This window comes from Ursus arctos, unplaced genomic scaffold (genome assembly GCF_023065955.2).
Source record: "Ursus arctos isolate Adak ecotype North America unplaced genomic scaffold, UrsArc2.0 scaffold_1, whole genome shotgun sequence".
In the NCBI taxonomy this organism is placed as follows: domain Eukaryota; kingdom Metazoa; phylum Chordata; class Mammalia; order Carnivora; family Ursidae; genus Ursus; species Ursus arctos.
In genome coordinates, this window is record NW_026622763.1 from 52618003 (window position 1) to 52627281 (window position 9279).

Consider the following 9279-nt stretch of genomic DNA (forward strand, 5'->3'; position numbering starts at 1 on the left):
ATGTCTGCGAATCCGTTGCCAAATCCAACAATGTGAAGATTTATGTCTGTGTTTTCTTCTAAGAGTTTTATAGTTTTAACTTTTTTTTTTTTTTAAGATTTTATTTATTTATTTGTCAGAGAAAGAGAGCACAAGCAGGGGGAGCAGCAGGCAGAGGGAGAAGCAGGTTCCCCGCTGAGCAAGGAGCCTGATGCAGGATTCCATCCCAGGACCCTGGGATTATGACCTGAGCCTAAGACATAGACTTAACCAGCTGAGCCACTCAGGTGTCCCTATAGTTTTAACTCTTACGTTTAGGTCTATGATCCATTTTGAGTTCATTTTATATGTGTTGTGAGGTAAAGATTCAGCTTTATTCTTTTGCATATGAATATCTCATCATCCCAGCACCATTTGTTGAAACGACTCTTTTCTTTTCCCCCATTGAACGATCTTGGTACCCTTGTTGAAAATCAATTAACCATAGATATATGGGTTTATTTCTGGACTTTCAGTCCTATCCCATTGATCTTTATGTCTGTCTATATGCCAACTCCAGAATGTTTTGATTACTGCAGTTTTGTGCTAAGTTGTGAAATTGGGAAGTGTGACCTTTTACCTTTCTTCTTTTTCAAGATTGTTTTGACTACTCAGGATGCTTTGCAATTTCATATTATTTTAAGGTCAGCTTATCTATTTCTACAAAAAATGGAAGTTGGAGTTTTGCTAAGGATTGCTTTCAATCTTTAGTTAAATTTAGGGAATATTGCCATATTAACAATATTAAGTCTTCCAGTCCATGAACAGGGGATATCTTTCTATTTATTTAGGTTTTCATTAATTTCTTTCAATAGAATTTTGCAGTTTCCAGTGTACAAGTCCTGTGTCTCCCTGGTTAAATTTATTCCCAAGGATCTTATTCTTTGTGACGATATTATAAATGAAATTACTTTTTTAATTTTCAGATCATTTATTGCTTATATATAGAAATACAATTCATTTTTGTATATTGAAGTTACTATTATTATTAAGGGAACTGTTTTCCCACCAGTGCATCCTTGAGAATTTTTGCTGATTCTTTGGGTTTAATGGTCACTCTCTGACTCAGACTTTCTAAATGCTGAAGGATATTGCCACCCTCGTTAGTCTCACTCTTCTTGATATGAGCATTTCAACACTACTTTATTAACAAAAAGTTAATGCTCTTAAATTAACCATAGGTAATACTTTATTTGAAAATGCTGACTGAAATGGGGAGGAGAAAAAAGAGAGATCTGGAAAATAAGCTTACATTCATCTTATGTTTAAGTGTATTCTTATTTATTTTATTTTTTGTTCAGTATATTTGGATGGTTATAAAAATGTCTTTTGATTACTTATTATATAAAATTAGAGATTCATGATTAAAATCACCCACAATTCTACTACTCACAGATAACTATAGTTAATATCTGGGTCACTCATGGATGTTGAACATGAGTGTTGTTAACATTGCTAAGATTATGCTCTGCATATAATTTTTATCCTTTTTTTTTTTACATCAAAGTTGTGTAATAGTGCCTCACTGTTAGGAAACATCAGTATAAATACTCTATAAAGATAAATAATAGTAATTTTTTGACATTTATTTGGGACAGCCATTTCTGGCAGGTCTCTTAATGGCTTCTTCTTTTTCTTTCTTAAAATTAAAGTAATGCATTCATTTGGTTAAAATAAATAGTTATGAAGGATTCATAATTAAAAGCAATAAAGGTTTTCCTTACTTTTCCAGAACTAGTCCTACTCTCCATGAGGCAACCACTTTTAATTCCAATTTTATAACTTTTGAGGGATAGCTACCATATTTCAGATAATATTTCTCTCCTGATATTTCTTGATTTATCAACTTTAGACATTATCTATTGACCTCCTGACCTCTTTTCCCTACTTTCTCATCACCTCTCAAGGCCTGACCAGATAATAAGGGGCCTTGGCCCTAAATATTAGGAGCAACTAGAATTTCCTAAGCATTTTTTATATATCAGGTGTTCTGCTCTAAATTTGTGCTTTTAATCCATATCAGTCAGATGAGTCTGTTTACATTATTCTAGTTTAAGGATGAGGAAACAAAGGTTCAGAGAGGTACAGAAACTAGTCCAAAGGTAGCAGATCACATTTTCCAGAAAATGGCCTCAATGATATTTCTTGTCCCACCTGCTTTTCCAAAACACTACCCTTCCCTCTTGCCTTGAAGTCTACTTCCTCTCTTTTTGAACCTGAGTAAGCATTTGTAATTGCCTTGATGAATAGAACACTCTGGAAATACTGCTGCTTAAGACTTCTGAAGCTGGGTTTAAAAAGGTGGAACAGCTTCTTACTGTCTCTCTCCCTGAGACGATTCTTGCCCTTGGAATTCAAGTGCCATGCTGTGAGGAAGCCCAGGCTCCATGAAGAGGCATATGTCGATTTTCTGGCTAACAATGCCAGTGTAGGGCCCAGCCAACAGCTGGCGTCAGTCACCAGATATGTGAGAAAACAGGCCTTGGAGTCATTCTCATCCTCCCAGTCTCCCAGCTGAGGCCCCAGACATTGTAGAATAGAAACAAATTGCCCACATTATGCCCTGTCCAAATTCCTGGACCATGGAATCTGTAAGTGTGACAAAGAGGTGTTTTATGCCACTGAGTTTTGAGGTCATTTGATACATGGCGATAGGTAACCAGCAAATCAAGCCACAGGCATCTGGTAAGTGACAGCCCTTCGGTTTGCACCTGGCTCTGTCTATCTCCAGAATCAACTCTTAGCCAGTAGGCCCCATAAATGGGAAGCCTATTGTATTAGTTTGCTGGGGCTGCCGTAACAAAATGCCACAGACTGGGTGGTTTAAGTATATTTTCTCACAATTCTGGAGACTAGATGTCTGAGATCTTGGTGTTGGCAGGGTTGGTTTCTTCTAAAACCTGTCTCCTTGGCTTGCAGATGGCACATGGTCTTCCCATTGTGCTTGTCTGTGTCTTCATCTCTTCTTCTTCTAAGGACACCAGTCATATTGGATTACAGCCCACTCACGTGTCCTCATTTTACCTTAATTATCTCTTGAAAGGCCCTATCTCCAAATGTAGTCATAGTCTCAGGTACTGGAGGTTAGAACTTTAACGTATAGATTTGGGGAGAACAGAATTCAGCCCATTAAAAACTATCCACAGGACATTCTGGTGGTCTTGGGCCTGAAGCTCTGGCTCGGGTCTGTCTCATTTATCTACCTCTTGCCTTTATCTACTTGCCTCCCAGGGCTGTGGTTTGAGACCCTGGCTGCCCATCAGTATCATCTGGTGAGTTCCAAACTCAAGAGTTATAGCTCATGTTTTAAAAGTTCCTCCATGATTCTAATCTGCAGCCAGGGTTGAGGATGACCCCTCTGGGTTGGAGAAGAGATCTGATGAGAGCAGTCAGTGAACCAGCCAGGAGAAGTGAGGGTCACTTGGGATAGCAAATTGTTGCTTTGGTTAGAGGGGGAGAAATAAAAATCAGAGAATCCTTTCATGCTTCACAGTAGCTTAGGTATGAGGAGGATGGGGTAGTAGGTGGACTAAAGAGCAGAAGATGTGGGGAAATATCCATCCCACTAGTTAAGATGCAGAATTTTATTACAGGATGTTGGAAACCAGAAAAGAGAAAACAGGAAAGCACAAGATATTTAATGGAAGTGAAGAAACACACATGAATAGGGTTTGGTATCGCTAGGGCTGCCAGCTTTATTGTAGCCTGGTCTTCGTGATTTACTTTGGAAATTTGTATCTGAGCAGAATTTATTGACTCTATTTTATGAAATGCAAAAATCAACGGCTGGAGTTATCATTCAGCGTGGGAGCTCATTACCCACATGCCAGGAATCACAAGTGTCCATCTCCACTCACAATTGGAAGTCAGAGCAGCCCCAGCCAGTCCCCACCTAGCCTTGCCTCGGCCACAGACACTCAGCAGACCTCTATTCCGGACAGATTTTTCTTTCCTTCTGACTCCCAGTCTTCCCCTTCAGCTGTTTCTGGGGCTGTATGTTGCTTGCGAATCGACATGGGGGTTGTTGCCTATTCCTGAAGTCATTTATATTGGTATTACTACAGTAAATTCTTTATGAAATAAAAATCAATAGTCACCGACATCCTGAGTAGTGAGGAAAATAATTGTTTATGGCACTCAGCTTAAGCTGTTCTGGTAATCACGTTGAAAAATACAATATTTATTCATTAGATCAAATTTAATGAGGCCTCCTGGCAGTAATTATAAAAATTACTGTAGCAGTAAATTACTAATGAGTTGTGATGTGCTTCCTACCTGTGAAGAAGGACTGGGGGTTGAAAAAGCCTGCTACCCAGATGAGGATGTGAGGGAGGGAGCCCCACAGGCCTGGCGCTGCTCTCTCACCCAGGCAGGAAAGGATCAGTGTACCCAGACCACAAAAGCAAACAAGAAAAAAGACCAAGGACACGCAACCAGGGGGGTTCTTGTGGCTTCGAACAGGATCAAGATTAGAGCATTCTTTTCCCCAAAGGTGAGCATCATCTCAGCGACTTGGAGTTGCCGGCATGCTGGGGTCACAGAGGAGCACTAATCTGATGCCTGGGAAGGACAGAGCTTCTTATTAAGGCTGGGAAATGATTCCAGACATACGCCGCCCTTCAAGTCTGAGGGCTTGACTCTGACCGCCGAGGTGCAGGTTTGGCTCAGCGTTTTCAAAACCAGCAGCTGAGCGTGGCGCCTGCTCTAATGCAAGCACAGTTGATGGTTTTTACAAGCTCCTGGGGGCTTCTTCCTCTTCTGAAGGCTCAGGACTAGCTTGAATTTTTGCTCTTCTATTTATAGCATGGAACTAAGTGTTTGTGTGTGTGTGTGTGTGTGTTTAAGGGATGTGAGTAATTAATTTGATTGAGAGCCTATATATAAAAAAGCCAAAAAAAAAAAAAAACATACATCGATCTGAAGGCAGGCATTGTTTTAAAAAAAATACTGTAACAGTTAAATGGGAACATTAAATCTTTTTTTTTTTAATGATTTTTTATTATGTTAGTCACCATACAGTACATCCCCGGTTTCCGATGTAAAGTTCGATGATTCATTAGTTGCGTATAACACCCAGTGCACCATGCAATACGTGCCCTCCTTACTACCCATCACCGGTCTATCCCATTCCCCCACCCCCCTCCCCTCTGAGGCCCTCAGTTTGTTTCTCATAGTCTCTCATGCTTCATTCCCCCTTCTGATTACCCCCCTTTCTTTATCCCTTTCTTCCCCTACCGATCGGGAACATTAAATCTTGACAAGGTATAGTTCAACATAGCTTTGTACTATAGTTTTCTGGATTAATACAGACAGTGGATACCAGCTTTACCCCATAATGGGGCTACTCTGTCAGTTTACAACAGTAGCCTTTGTTTGCTAGGCACAGAACCATGGCCTGCCCATGAGGGACCAGCCACACCAGGTGAGGGCCTCCCATCCATCAGCAGCTGGTGTCTGGTAACCAGCAGAAACGCCCACCGAAGCCTCAGCGTAGCATCCCCCTCAAAAGCACCTTCTCTGAATAGCAGGCAGGCTGTCGTCTGGAGTGACAGCTATCTATTCAGGTAGTGGCTGCTATTGTCTTCTTACTTGTAACACCAAGAGGATTTTTGTTTAACTTTAAGAATTCTGACAGCATCTCAGAATGTCGTACTCCAGGCGGGTTCAACCCCTCCTCTCATGGGGAGGATGCAATGACATTAGAGTGTACATTTTTTTCTTTAAATTGCAGATGCATTAAAACGAGATTGTCAGGTTTGTTGGCTTGTCAGACTAAAGTATCAAGATTGTCATAGTGTATTATATCACTATAATATGATCATTGTACACGGAACTCATGAGTAATATTGTACTTAGTGGTGGGACTGAGTCACATTAACTTAAGAACAGTGAAAGCCTTGCATTTTACCAGAGAATCTAGGAAAGACGGCTACCTTGTGGGATGTGAGGCCGGAATGTCATCATCCAGGAAAGGTCAGGAAGCCTTCTGTGGAGAGGGAGGTACAGTAGCAGTGGCAAGCCAAGGGCTGTACTGGGAGACCAGAGCAGGAGGGAGTGGGGGGTTCCTCGGGGATGCCAATAGAAGCACCTGATAGGAACTCAGAAAATGGCTTTCGAAGGAAGGAGTAATTTCAATTTGTGGGTTTTCTTCACAGTTAAAATCACGTGTGGCTACACTAGAAACAATTTGGAGAGGAGCGTTATTTTAGTATAATGTTAAACTCCTTGGCCATTTATTCACTCACTCACTCATTCATTCATCCATCCATCAGGTGTTAATAAGCTCTACCGTGTGCCAGGCACTAGGCACCCAGAGGTGTGGGTAACAGGTGCAGGCCTGCCTGGCAGGCTTGCAGGGTAGGGAGGGAAGGTGTTGAACAAGTACAAGTACAAACACCCAGCATCCATGTGGAAGAAGTGCTGGAAAGGCCTAACTTATTTTGAGGAAGTGATGGGGAAGCTGAGAACTCGGAGGAGGAACAGGAAGGGTTAGGTTGGGAAAGGTGGGGGAGGAAGGCTTTAGAGGCACAGGAAGCAGCATTTCTGGGCTGGAGAGTGCTTGGTGCCCACAGAAACTGGTGGAAGGTCAGAGGAACTGGAGAAAAGCCCTGACCTCTAGGGCCAGACAGACTTGAGTTTCATTGGGGGCCAGTCAACCTCTCTTAGTTATAAGGGAATAAGTAACCATCTGTGAAGGCCTCAGCACACAGAAATTCAGTGCATGGAAACAACCAGTCTTGCTGTTTATTTCTATGTGGCAGTGTGAAGACACCCAACTACCTGTCTTGTGCTAGATGGACGTAGGGGGCAGGGGTTAGATGGACAAAGGTAAAGGCATGTGCAAGTATGACATCACTGTTACACCCAAATCAGGACGCAGAAGAGAACAGAAGAGCAAGTACTTAACATTGATTCAGGAGAAGAGTATCCCAACACTTTGTTAGTGTTAAGCAACACCTTCACATATAATAGATTAGCTTGTACATCATAGTTTATTTGAGTGACTCCCTGGATTTGTTCCGTATACAAACTACACAACCATACTCAAAATCCCTGAATCCAATACACTGTTCTTGAATTGCCTACAAAGTGGTCAGTTCGAAGTCTGTTCTTTTTTCCAAAGCAGACTAGTCTTGCACCTATTGATGTTGAATGTTCCCTAAAACTGATAGGATTTACAGGGCTTATCTTTCCCAAAAGATGCATGTAGATTCCTCTCACTAATGTTATGGCAAGCTGCATTCAGACTTGAAAAAAGAAAATTTTCCTTTAAGAACTGCTAAAGAAGTTAAAAATTTATACCCTGAACTGAACCCTTCTAGAAGTCAAAGATACCAGTGTTCAGAGTATGTACAGTTGCTTGTTTGACACCCGTGAACTCCATTTCCCCATGCTGAAGAGTTGCATGGTAAGATGAACTGCCAAAGAGGGTCCTTGTCATTCCTACCACAACAGCATATCAAAGCATGGTTGAGATAATTTTCATGGGAGAGTTGTAAACATATTTTAAGGGACTAACGTAGGCTTGGTATTCCAGGAAACTGGCTTGGTTAAATGAATATTTTACTCCACTTGTCTTCTTCATTGATACCTTCCCCTCATTATTCTTGATGTTAGTTGTTGAGGGTATAATGTACTTCATTAGAATTCTTGCTAGGTGAGATGTAGCGTTTTCCAGCCTGTACTTCCAGAAGATTATAAAGGTCTTACTTGCTGTGAATTTTTGTCTAGAGGCAAAGCATTCACTGATGGGTTGACTGAGCTTTGTAACCAAAATGGCTGAACAAATGAGATGTGGGGATTCTATACTGGCTTATCACTTCAGAATGCATAAAGCGGGGAGTTCTGGGGAGGGGATAATGGGGAAGAAGCAGGAGGAGAGCAGAAACAGGCTGGAGACTCACCAGTCCTGCCAGGCACGGCTTTGTCTGGCCCAGACTGTCTGTGGTAGGCAAGGGCACACGCGTATTCTCACGCGGCTCCACGCTCCCTTGCCTGCAAGCCCGCTGCCCCTGACTCTTTTTAGAGTGCCAGGTCTGAGTGTGGCTGAAAGAGCCGTCTGCAGAGCCTGCCACGTGCACATGGTCAGCTTTTTGTGGAAGCTGCTTACTGGGGGTACTTTAGAACTCAGCCTCTTTGTCCCACAAACAGCATACTTCTGTTGGTTTTTTCCCCCTAAATTGAACCACTCCTGTCCCTAATTGTGTCACTCCTGCTGTCACCTCCTAGCCATCAGAGCCCGTGGCATGGTTCTGATTGTGTTGCAATGCGTCCTTGAAGCATTCTTTTTGTTGTGTTCAATGGCTCTCCTTCAGCTCATAACACAGTGGTCGCAATGGTTTCCTAGGGTCACCCATTCTCTGCTGAGGACCAGCCCAGAAAAGCTCAGTCGTAATGAACGGGGCTTCAGACGGACAGACGCACACACGGGCTTGAGAGCCCTCCTGGCTTCGGCCACTCTAACAAGATTTTGTCATTTGTGGCTTTTGCACATTGGAAAAACTTTCATCTCTGAGTTTCTATGGGCTATAAATACTTGGTAGGTTAAAAAGGAATCATTCAGAACATGAAATAAACATAACCTGGCACGTACACAGCAACACACCTCAACGGAGCCCTTCAACTTGTAGGCCAGAGCTGCAGGAATCCGAGACAGGGTTTCCTTCATCTCCTCTCTCATTCACTTCCCTCCCGGGCTGGACACTGCTCTGGTTGATGACCTCTTTTGGTTGGATATTTTCCTAATGAGGCAGGAGGATTAGGTCTCCATGTTACTTACACCTTTTAACCATGTGAAAACTGTTGATTTAGTTGAGATTGGGGGAAATTTTTACAATGTATAGAAAAAATGATATTGATAATCTACATCTACTGCCAATCCAGAAATGAGTCGGTCCGTGGGACACTCTGTCATGATTCTGAAAAATCACTGTAGTCCTGGTCTCTATGACTTTGTTTGCTTTCTAAGTAACGGCTTTATTATTTTTTTTTCAGATTATAAGAGAAATAGGTGGTTCTTGTAAAAAATCTAATAGAGAAAGACTATGAAAAATAAAAACCATATTTTCCAAAGATAGTGTCATTAATACCTTGGTCCTATGCTTTTTTTTTTTTTACATTGAGATATAAAATCCATGTAGAAAAGTGCACAAATCGTAAGTACACATCTCAATATTTAAAAGATCTTTAAAGATAGTGTACCTCCATGTCACCACCATCTAGATTAAAACATTTCTTGTACCATAGCAAACTCTGTTGTGC